Raw genomic sequence first — 12,804 nt, 5'->3', positions numbered from 1 at the left:
TAATATACAATAACCTCTATTGTTGAAGCTCCAGCGGTACATAAATTGTGACTTTAGACCCTTAAGAAGCCAATGGCAAGAGTTCTTCAGTCAATCAATTATGTTTTGCTACCACAAGATGCATTAGTTTTGTAGTCCTTTGGTGTGACAGCCATAAAATACATTTTGACAATAGTGTATATTTTTCACATTTTTTTCTTATGTAGATGTATGAAAATGCATCTTACTAAAGGTGAAATTGTATTTCAGTTGGCAACGACATGGCTTTAAATTAACTCAAAAGCTCAAAAGTCCTATGGTGTGATGGTAAAAGTCCTATGGTGTGATGGTAAAAGTCCTATGGTGTGACACTTTGGAGTATCACACCAAAGGACAAATAGGTCACACCAATGGACTAGATATTTGAGAAATAGCTTTTAAAACAACTGGTAGTACATTTTTTGTTTTGTTTTGTTGTTTGACTAGATAAATATTGTGTATTCAAATTACTTATTCCTTTATTGGCCTTTGGAATTTATACTTTGATGCATTGTTGATGAATATTTGCTGTTGATTTTAGATACTGTCAAATGATATAAAATGTCATTAATGGTGCTTTGAAACCATAAAATATAACGGTAACAGTGAAGGAAAGATCAGTGAGAGAGTATATAGAGGAGTATAGATGAATAAAGTATGCTGTGGAGAGCTCAATATACAGCATAAATGTGCTGTCCAGCTTGAGATACCAAACAGGCACTGGCCACAACACACTACAGGTTCAATGGTGTGACAGTCATAGCATACCTACAAAAATGTGATGGTCATGCCAAGGTCACACTTCAGTATGAGTCTTATGAGCTCTGCAGGTTACATTCAATGACCACATGGCTGTCATTAAGAGTTACGATAGGCTGATAATCGACGATTCTAAGTGTAAAGTGTAGGTCCATATTGACAACAACATTATATTATGATCAAAAGACAAATTAATCATGTTGATATATTTGTTTCTGGCTCAGTTTTGCATTTCTGTCCTTTAGCGTGACATGAATGTCCTACGGTGTGACATGTTTTAAACGCTCAAACATTTGTTTGAGCTAAACAATATGTTTGATAAACACTGAATATTGCATTAGGGAAGAACAAATTATCGTCCCTGAAAAGTTAGTATAAATTCGGACAGTTTTGAACATTTAAAAGAAAGATATCCCTGTTTTTCCTCGAAGGTTTCTAATAATCTCACATCTAATGGGAAAAAAATACTTAAATGGAAATTTTCATTAAATTAAGACTTTAAAAAATTGCAATAAATATGAAGAGTGTAACAATGTTCATAAAACTCCATCAAGCCATTTCTACATTACTTAATATATTTATTTCTTAACGTCACACCAAAGGACATATTTTAAGCAAATTGCTTTATCAACGTAAATAAATAATCAATGAATAGACCAACACTGTGACCACTTGGATTTTTTGAAAGATTAATTGCTGCACTACGTAGACATATACTTTTTTCCCCTCATAAACAATGCTTTGTGAAAAAAATATTTTCTGCTGCCGTCATCTACCCATACGCCACCCCCATTTATCCTCCAGACAGTGATTAAGGAAAACAATCTTAACCCCTTAAGACGCGGCTTTATACATTTGTTGTTACCAGTATGGTAATGACCAAGTCATGGTGCATTACTAAAGGGCCTGTGTTGTGCCATAGTATTGTAGTGCTATGGTAGTTACATTTCAATGACTATTACACCGTGCCACTGGAGGTACGGCGCGCATTAAGGGGCTACTGACTTTGACGAAAGTCTTTGAAGCATTATAAATGTACAGTATGCAGTACAGCACGCAATATTTGACCCCAGTATTTGAAAATGTCTTGTTACAGCCCTGCTTCAGATATGCAGTAGGCACCACAGACACAGACACAGACACAGGCATTCCTGATGATGTCCTCAGTCCAGTTAGTAGTTTAATGTGTCTTGTAACAATAAACATCTCCTATGCTTTTGGAACACCATTTTCCCTCTCAAAATAGCAGAACAAGTGTACTTTTCGGAATCTCAATTTTTGTAATATTACTCTGGAATCGAACGGCAATTAAAACATACAAAGCAAGGTCTGCTGTTGCCTTGGTAAACACATACACTCAAATTATCTATTTGTTTAGGTGGAAGAATAATTATTATAATTCTATATGTATTTTCTTTTTATTGGTGTGGTTGTAGTTAATGACATCTTTCAATCATTAATTTAAGCAGTTTTAAATAAGCACTAAACCACTTCAGTCTTTGCATGTGTGCTGTATTTAGAACTGTAAAGGGACACTATTGCAGCACTCTGCATTGTTTTGCTACAATGTCATTAGTTGGGTTTTTTGATAAACAGACATTTTTCCTCCCTCCATTTTCCAAAATAACCTTGTTCACACCATTGCAGAATCTGCATAACTATGTAATAAAGAGCTGTTACAAATAGCCTACATTAAACCTGTGCACGGCAGTGTAGGGGAGGAAAATAAACGTTCAAATCTTTTATCTCTGAGTCTGTTTACATGAAACCTGAGTTTTTGAAGAAAATATTGAAAATCATCTGTTTGTGTCTGATCTAAAAGGGACAAATATCCCAGTATGGGTAAATCGGGAGTCTTGTGGCTTATTGATTAAATAATATGACCCCTTTTAACATGTCATTTTAGCAGGTACTCCAAGGAAAGAGTGGGAGCCCTCATATCAAAGTGGGAGGAACTCTCAAAGGATGGAGCTCCATCCATGAGGAGAGACAGGTAAAAAAATGAGCCCCTTAACACTAGAACTACCACGGAGGGGTCAATTGACCTTTTTACCTAAAAGCCCCACAAGGGGGTCATTTGACCCTTTGGACCCCCTGCGGACACTCCTTTTGTTGTGGAAATGTGGCTGTTAGCAGCTCACAGCTGTCACTTGAGACACAGTGTGTGTGTGTGTGTGTGTGTGTGTGTGTGTGTGTGTGTGTGTGTGTGTGTGTGTGTGTGTGTGTGTGTGTGTGTGTGTGTGTGTGTGTGTGTGTGTGTGTGTGTGTGTGTGTGCGTGCGTGTGTGGATCATTTCCAATGCCTGTTGAGTGCTGTATCTCTGCATCTTTGTTCCTTGGAGAGGAGCTTCTTTCACCACAAAATTCTTGAGGGAAAAGAAGCAGTAGTCCACATGCACTGGTATTTACCGGTATCCATCTAACAATTGCCAGGTTGCATTCACATGAGTCGTTATGGTCACATGGCATGGGAGATTCACACGTTACAGTTTTTCTCGATTGGTTTGGCTAATTTCTCGAAACTGAGATGACATTCTCAAAACAACACGGACAAATCCCCAAACCAACTTGCAATTTCCCAAACAGAATGGCATTTTTCATTGCTTTCATCAGATATCAAATGCTTTGTACATGTCTCAAATGTTTAGTACATCTCTGCAGATGGATATGTACAAATACCCTTCAGTTGACACATTCAGCATACATTTAGCACATTTTCCAAATAAATAGACCTTGCTTATCTAAAGGAATTAGACAATTCTCAGTCTAATGGTTGCCCTCTCCAAAACACTTCAGCATTATTTCATTGTGTAAGTCATCATATGCTAAGTGGTCTACGCAATTCCCAAAACAGTCAAGGACATCATATTTTAAGAATTTCATTACATAGTATTGTAACTTTACTAGTTAGTAGAAAATAATTTTACAACCGTGTATACTAGTTTCCTCTGTTATTTGGCTAATTTCATGACATTTTTTCAAACGACATTCTGTTTTGAACAATTGCTAGTTGCTTTGGCATTTATCCATGTTATTTTGAGAACGTTATCTCTGTTTTGAGAAATGAGCCAAACCCACGAGAAACCTGTGATATATGGGCATTACTTTCTGTATATGAATTTACAGTACAGAAAGTTACTGATAAATGTCCTTGGTAAATTATCTGTGTTGTCAAACTTCAATGGTTTCACTCACTTTTTCATTTTTATACATAGTCGAAATCTGTTAGCTGAACGTAGATAAAACACCTAAGTGCTTACACAATGGCAAAGGGACAATGTATTTTGGGGGTACTGATGATATATGTGCGGAAGAAATTTAGTTTTGACACATGGGTAAACTGTTTTTGGGGTGATATGAGCGAGTGATGAGGATCCATATAGTTATGCTGAACCATCCAATTTGTTTTGACAGAAGGACTAAATGAATGCAAATGAGCCAAAGCAATTGAGAAGGATCTATGCCATTTTGATGGTACTGACTATTTATATGTAAGACGGTTTAGTGCTGATGCAAGAATGAGGTGTTTTGGGAGGTATATGACATTTTGCTAGTTATCTGAACTGTTGTGTAGAAGTGTAAGAATGCTTGGCCAAATGACCCAAGGGTTATAGGAATGTCATCTCAGTTTCAAGAAATGAGCCAAACCAATCGAGAAAAACTGTAATTCAACCATTATCTGGTTGCAGTCATATGATTCGTCATGATCACATGGGACATTCACACATTCATTGATGACTTATATGAAGAAAATGTGCTGACATGTTTTCAGGACAACCATTACACTGAGAATCAACCAATTGGGATAGATCAGCAAGGTACATTCATTTGAAAATTCTACTAAATGTAAGCTGATTGTGTTAACTACATAGCCATTTGCAAGGATGTACTAAATGATTGAGACATGTACAAAAGCATTTGAAATTTGATGAAAGCAATGATAAATGCCATTCTGTTGTGAGGAACTGCAAATTAGTTTTGGTATTTGTCCATGTTTTGAGAATGACATTTCAGTTTCAAGAAATGAGCCAAACCAATGGAGAAATACTGTAACACACTGTCCGCCAAACTGTGCTATCTGTCTGTCCCTGTTTGTCTTGGCTGTTAGCACTGTAAGGTGTGACCCCCTCACCCCTCACCCCACACACGGCCCCTAACAGCCTCATTACCATAACAAAATGAGTGATTAGTGTATTAGGTAAAAGCCACCGGGTCAAATGACCCCTCTCTGGTACTTCTAGGTAGGCAGAAAAATCCTGGTAGTTCTAGTGTTAACACTGGCAGAGGGGGAGAGGTAGGCACATATTGACATGCAAGCATGTAACATTTGAACTTGCCTCAATGGCATTATTTGCATGAATTAAGGAGGGTGGGGTGAATATAATACTGTAAAACGAAATAAGGTTTAGTAGATTATGTCTCTCTGCATGAATTATTCTTTCTACAGGAAGGGACCAGGGTCTGGTGTGTCCAGTGCTCCATCCATGACGAGTGATGTATCAAAAGATGAGCCCCCTAACATGGCAAAAGGGGGAAGGTAGGTAAATATTGACACACAATTGTGACATGTGAACTTGCCTCAAATACACTAATTTGCATGAATTAAGGTGGAAGGTGGAGTGGATATAATTTTAAAAAATATGGTTTCATTGTGGGCAGCCGTGGCCTAGTGGTTAAAGAGTAGGTCTTTCAATCTGGGGATTGTAGGTTCAAATCCCACCCTTACCTCCCCCTACATCTACACCCATGGCTGAAGTGCTCCTTGAGCAAGGCACCTATACCCACACTGCTCCTGGGGCTGTAACCAATACCCTGACAAATAATAACTGTAAGTCGCTTTGAATTAAATGAAAGCGTCAGCTAAGTGCAACGTAATGTAATGTAATAAACAATGTCTCTCTGCATTAACTCTTCTTTGTACCAGGCTGTCCAGGAAGGGACCAGGGTCTGGTGTGTCCAGAGCTCCATCCATGAGGAGTGATTGGTCAAAAGATGATGGCCCTAACATGGCAGGAGGGGAAAGGTTGACAACTATTGGTGAATTGTAACATGTAAGTGTAACATTTAAATTGTAACATGCAAATGTAAGTGTCAATTACGTTCAATTCTTTATCAGGGAACAACAGATAGGACATGAACCAGACACCATCAGCAGTCAGGATAAGCACCCAGATCTACTTCATATTTTTAAGGTAAGATATAAAGTGTTTCCATATGACTTAACACTTTCACAGTAGAGTCTTTGTACAGTAAATCTGTTTTGATATGTCAACTATTGCTGGATTGATTGATTGATTGATTGATTGATTGATTGATTGATTGATTGATTGATTGATTGATTGATTGATTGATTGATTGATTGATTGATTGACAGATCACTCGATTGATTTCCAGATTCGTATTGTGTGATGTGTACTTTACAGTGTATGCATGTGTGATGTATTCATTAGGAGCTTGAGGAGAAGATAGTCACCTTTGTGAAGACAGAGCTGCAGAGATTTAAGCAGATTCTTAGTCCAGACTACCAGGAAACCTTTGATATGAAAGCAGAGGATGAGAGTGATGCCAGAAAAGGAGCTCTCAAAATGGCACTGCACTTCCTCTGTAAGATGAAGCACCAGGATCTTGCTGACAAACTGAACCAAAGTAAGAACGCTTTCCTTCTTAGTAACATGTAGTTGCACTTGCGTTATACTGCAGCTATACTATGAAAAATCCCTTTCTGTATCGCTCTGTCTCCCTGATTGCTTATAGTGCATTTGTTTTTAACTAGATGAGCTCAATGTGATTTGCCAGAATAAATTGAAAAGAAATCTCAAGAACAAGTACCAGAATGTGTTTGAAGGAATAGCAAAACATGGAAGCTCTATTTTGCTACAAAATATCTACACAGATCTCTACATTATAGAGGGAGGAAGAGCAAAAGTAAATGAGGAGCATGAAGTCAGACAGATTGAGTCCAAATCCAAGAGACCGGCTGGAAAAGAGAAACCATTCAAATGTGCAGACATCTTTAGGCCCACATCTGATGAGGACAAACCAGTCCGAAGAGTTCTCACAAAGGGGGTGGCTGGCATTGGCAAAACTATCTCTGTGCACAAGTACATCCTGGACTGGGCTGAGGGAAAGGACAACCAAGAGATCAATTTCATCTTCCCTCTCTGCTTTCGGGAACTCAACCTCATGGCAAACATGGAGTGCTCTTTGATGGACCTTCTTCACCACTTCTTTCCAGAGACAAAGCAGTTAACAATTGACTGTCAGAGGAACTATAATGTGTTGTTTGTCTTTGATGGTCTGGATGAGTGTCGACTCCAGCTAAATTTTCAGACAAATGAAAGTTTGACTGATGCAAGAGTTATCAAATCATTGGATGTTCTCTTGACCAATCTCATCAAGGGTAATCTGTTACCCTCTGCTCTATTGTGGATAACCTCTCGACCAGCAGCAGCCAGTAAAATTCCACCTGAGTGCATTGACCTGGTAACAGAAGTGCAGGGGTTCAATGAACTACAAAAGGAAGAGTACTTCAGGAAGAGGATCGACAATGAGAGTTTTGCAAGAAGAATCATTTCACACATTAAATCATCAAGGAGCCTCCACATCATGTGTCACCTACCTGTGTTCTGCTGGATCGCTACTATGGTTCTTGAGACGATTTATTCCTTTGGACACACACAGATTCCAAAGACTTTGACAGAGATGTACACGTATTTCCTTATTTTCCAAACCAGACAGAAAAACATCAAATTTGACAGTGTGCACGACCTTAACACACAATGGAACCATCAGCTGATCCTCCGTCTTGGAAAGCTGGCCTATGAACAGTTAGAGAAGGGCAATCTGGTCTTTTATGACGAAGACCTCAGAGACTGTGGCATTGATGTCAGTGAGGCAGCAGTATATTCTGGCATGTGCACCCAGATCTTCCGAGAAGAGTCAGGAATCTTTATGGGGACAGTGTTCTGCTTTGTGCATCTCACTATCCAGGAGTATCTTGCTGCTTTGTATGCACTGCTGATGTTGGATGTTGAAAAGAAAAACATAATATCCACACAGCGTTCACCCGCAAAGATGATCACCTTGCATAAGAGTGCTGTGGACAAAGCGTTGGCTTATGAAGATGGACGCTTTGACCTCTTCCTCCGCTTCCTTCTTGGCCTATCTATGGAATCAAATCAGACTCTCCTGCAAGGCCTGATACCAGTGAGACAAATTCAGACAGACAACGATGAAACAATCACATACATTAAGGAGAAGATCAGGAAGCCCTACTCCTCAGAAAGAATGATCAACCTCTTCCACTGCCTGAATGAACTGAATGACAACTCCTTAGTGGAAGAGATCAAGAGCTTCCTTAGTGCTGGGACTCTCTCTGAGTCCAAGCTCTCGCCTGCCCAGTGGTCAGCTCTAGTGTTTATGCTGCTGACATCAGACCAGAACCTGGACGTGTTTGACTTGAAGACGTACATCAGGTCTGATGAAGCTCTCCTGAGGCTGAAGCCAGTAGTGGAGGAATCCCATACAACTTTGTAAGTAAAATGTTAACAAATTATTGGCGCTGTTCTGTGAGTTATAAATTATATAAAATTTGACAGACAGCAGCAAAGTCCTTTTCAATAATCACTGCTTGCTATTTTCCCATTCAGGGTCAATAGCTGTGGACTCACTGAGCACAGCTGTACAACACTAGCCTCAGTCCTCTGCAAAGAGTCTTCAAAGCTCAGAACACTGGATCTCTCTGATAACCCCATTGGAGATGTTGGAGTCCAACAACTGTGTACTGGACTGGAGAGCCCCAACTGTGCACTGGAGACACTGAGGTAATATTTATTTTCATAATGATGATAATAATAATAAACTAAACCCAGCTGACTCTTATGTCATTTGTGTTAATCCCACTGTCCTTTCTGTCCTGTCATTTATGCTTCACAGCTTCATTCTAATGGCCTATTTTAGTTGTTGCTTTACATTTTACAGTTCAACAGTTGCATAATTAGTAATTGGTTAATGCATGTCAATATTGCTCATGACAAGTCTTAAATGATTCTCTCATGCCACATAGCAAGAAAAAGGTCACAGAATCGCCACCTTAGCAGATGGGACTGTTGGGTCTTTTTTTTTCTCAGCGCGAGCCACTACTACCATGCAGAATTTTACATTCCGAATTGCAGCTGCTCCACAACAGCTGACGAGCTGACAAGTTGAAGTTAAATCAGCTGTCAGAGAAAACACTGCCGTTGTTGCTCAGGCTCGATGCACTATGCCCATGGCATGTCAACAATATTGTATGTGCATACAGTAGCCCAGGTCCATGTTAAGATTTTCTGTCCCATAGCACAATTACATGTTTAGCCCCAAAATAGTGGACAAGAGGTACTGCAACTATGCCGCTCATTGAAACTGTGTTGCCTATTGCCAAATTGTATCTTTTCATGAAAGTGTACCTAGTAATACACTAATATTTTCTAGTATGACCCAAGTACAGTAAGTTTTGCAGATAAAAATATATTTTTCTGGAAATTCAAAATGGCGGAGCATGGAGAGGATCCCCCTTTTAATGTATGAAAAGAGCAATTTTATAATTCCAATTCTTGGAATTTGACGGTGGTGGTAAGTATTCATGAAAAAGGTAACATTAGTGAATGGGAAGCATGAATTCTGGAAATAAACAACTAAAAAATCTCGCACAGTGTGCATTTAATGTTACTTTCTATTTTACAGCACTACAACACTGCAACACTACTGAAGGGTTATTTTGCATGGCAAGGTTCTAAATATGACCCATTCTCTTTCACACCTTGCAATGTAAGACTAGCTATGTTCACATGGACATGTTATATATGGGTGTATAAACAATCCAATTAAATATATCTGGTCTATTTAAACTTCTAATCTGATTGGAAGTCTTTGTATAGTCATACATGTGTATTAAGTTCATTATGTCTAACTGTTTAACTTAAACACTGTCTTAAGGCAAAAGAAACCACTAAGTGTTTATGTTCTTATTTCGTTTCGGGAGTTCCATGGCTTAAGGTCTACTCTATTACCAATACCTTTGACTCTAAAGAAACACGGTATTGCTTTCAAAAGATCAGATTAGATCTATTCCGATCAAGGAAAAATGTGTTCATGTAAATGTATAGGCAATGAGCAACATCAGATTATAGACCTTTCTCTCCAGGTTGTCAGACTAAACTCTTCTCTCTCCAGATTGTCAGACTGTGGTGTAACAGGAGAAGGATATGCTGCTCTGGCCTCAGCTCTCATATCAAATCCCTCACACCTGGAGGAGCTGGACCTGAGAGGAAATGACCCTGGAGACTCTGGAGTGAAGCTCCTCACTGATCTATTACAGGATCCTCAATGTAAACTACAGAGACTGAGGCAAGAACATTTTTGAATACATGATATAAAGTAGAAAAGCACTCAGAGACAAACAAATGAATGTACATATGTCACGCCCAAGGACTTACATAAGAGTTACAATTAACTTCTAGTTTACAGCTTTATGTAAAGCCAGCAGACTACGCCACCCTTTACCTCCCTATGAAGTCGTAGGCGAGAGTAAAGGGACCATAACACCCAAAAAAGTGGACAGACTCAGGTTTTTTAGAAAAGTACAAAAAATACAGTCTTAAATAATAAATACATATAAAATCTGGAATCCCACGAGTAGAACGGGACAAAAAGAAAATAAACAATATGTCAACAAAAAAGGAAAACCCTGCACAGACGTGTAAGAATCAACAATAAACTATAAAATACAGTAAGCCATATTATTTCTTATCATTTCTTATCTTTAATTGCAGAATGTTGAAGAGTGATGTAGCAGAGAAAGCATGTGAGTATCTGACTTCAGTTCTGGGTGAAAACCCGTTACTCCTGACAGAGCTGGACCTGAGTGGCAAGATACCAGGAGATTCAGGAGTGAAGCATCTCTGTGCTCTAATGGAAGACTCACAGTGCAGAATGAAGACACTCAGGTTAGTGATTTCAAAATGTATGGTACATGAGAGGTTTGGCTATTGTGTTTATTGGTGGTGAACACGATTCTAGTTCTTGGTTGCTGATAGTGTGCGGTCAGGCTGGACACTAGACAAACTCATAAACCGCATATGTCACTTACTGTTGACAAGGAAATCTCTGGATTTACCATGTTTAATGGCCCTGTATTATATTGTATTCAGACATATGGTTTGAAAGTTCTTGTTGGTTTTGTTTTACAGTTGTTTTGATACATCTTGTGATGCAGGATCTTGGACACATCATCAGTGATAGTACCTATTAAAGCGACTTTGAGAATTATGAAAAGCGCTATATAAAACTCATGTATTATTATTATTATCTGGGCTCTCAGGGGGTTTCGGGTCTTTCAACTTCATACCCCCTACTCACTCAGGCGACCCAAAGGGGAGTGATCAGTTCCCGGCCTGTGTCCAAGAAGCGCTCATCCACGCTTTGTCCCTCTGCATCCACAGCCATCGCCAGGCTTTCTCAGCAGCTTCTGAAGCTGAGCAGATGGCTCTCCTCTTCCTTGCCCCTGTGATGCCTAGGAGACTGTAGACTCTACAGAGTGACTTCCCTGCAAAGCCCCCATCTTCAATGGGCAGGCATCTTGTATGCCACCCCCTGCTACGGCAGTCCTCGACCAGCTCTGCGTATTTCTCCCTCTTCCTCTCACTGGCTTCCTCCATCCTCTCCTCACAAAGCACCGTCAGCTCCTACATGATGACCTTCTTGGAGGACTCTGATTGCAGCACAATGTCTGGTCTCAGGCTGATTTTCAAGATGTTCTCTGGGAACTTTAGCTGTTTTCCTAAGTCCACCCTCAGCAGCCAGTCCTCGGCTGTTGGACATCGTAAACAGACTGGATGAGGAATTTTATGCGAAGCGGTTCAGCCTTCCACAACTCCGTCCATGAGATTGTTCTGTTCATGGCTTCCTCCCATCTGGTCCACGCGCCCTGCTGCCTTAGCCCCACCCACTGGCTTGCAAACTGCTCTTCGACTCCAGCACGCACCTCGAGTTGGAACCGATTCCACCTTTCCTTGCCCGTAAGCCTGCTGAGGCAGGTTGTTGGTACGGTTCCCAGACCTGCCCGGCCGGTGGCTACAGATCCCACAAGCTCTTTGTGGGACAGCCTAGCTTCAGCCTGGTCCACCGCCCCTTGCGCCCTCCACCTTCAGCCTGTCCTCACCTCGATGCCAGCTTGAGCCACCTTTGGGTCCTTCGATTCCCTGTACTGAAGAACCTCCCTTGCTCTGGCCACCATGAACTCCTCCGTGAGGCCCTTTATTGGTAGGTTCAGCTTGTTGTTGTTACCGTAGAGGGCGAGGCTGCTGAGACGCCGAGGAAGCCCCAGCCAGCGTCGGAGGCTGCTGACCCTCCGCTCAAACCCTTCCACGGTGGACATGGTAAATTCATATACCAGCAGTGGCCATAGTATCCATGGTACAACCATGCCTTGGACTTCCTTAGGAGACCCGATTTGTCCACTGCAGTTAGCCAGCCCCTCGAGTTGTTCATTGGTAGCCCTGATGGAAGCTGTATCCTTCAGGGAGCAGTCAAAGATCTTCCCCAGGTTTTTTACAGGCTTCTCTGTGACTGATGGAACCGGTCAGTCACCTTCCCTCCCTTTAGGACTAGAGACTTGGATTTTTCTGTCTTGAAGCGAATGGCAAGCTTCTCCAAGTCCTGGAGGATCCATTTGCATTAGAGTGTGGCTCGGGCTGTTTTTTTCTGTCCAAGCCCAGCCCTCAGTCGACAGAAAAGTGATCGAATCCGACCCGGGCCCGAGACTAATTAAAATATTTGTGTCCGAGCCCTACCGAAGCCCGAGAACATTTTTAAAACAAAAGAACCGCAAGCAACATTTTCTATGTGGGCTCCATATTCAATATAGAGCGTGATAAATAGCCAGAGAAGGCAAAGACGTTAGGATGAGGCCATTTACAGCGGTAGGCCCTAATATAATTACACATGCATAGTAAGTAAACATGCACACACACACACACACACACACAAA

General features: G+C 40.6%; 1 pseudogene; it reads left to right on the top strand.

The window, feature by feature from the left end:
- The first annotated feature begins 5,260 nt into the window (after nucleotides 1-5,260).
- LOC134444606 (NACHT, LRR and PYD domains-containing protein 12-like) overlaps nucleotides 5,261-12,804 on the top strand; it is a 49,669-nt pseudogene continuing 42,125 nt past the window's right edge.

This window comes from Engraulis encrasicolus, unplaced genomic scaffold (genome assembly GCF_034702125.1).
Source record: "Engraulis encrasicolus isolate BLACKSEA-1 unplaced genomic scaffold, IST_EnEncr_1.0 scaffold_61_np1212, whole genome shotgun sequence".
In the NCBI taxonomy this organism is placed as follows: Eukaryota; Metazoa; Chordata; class Actinopteri; order Clupeiformes; family Engraulidae; genus Engraulis; species Engraulis encrasicolus.
Note: the sequence above shows the minus strand (reverse complement) of the source record. Positions and strands in the feature narration are given on the sequence as shown.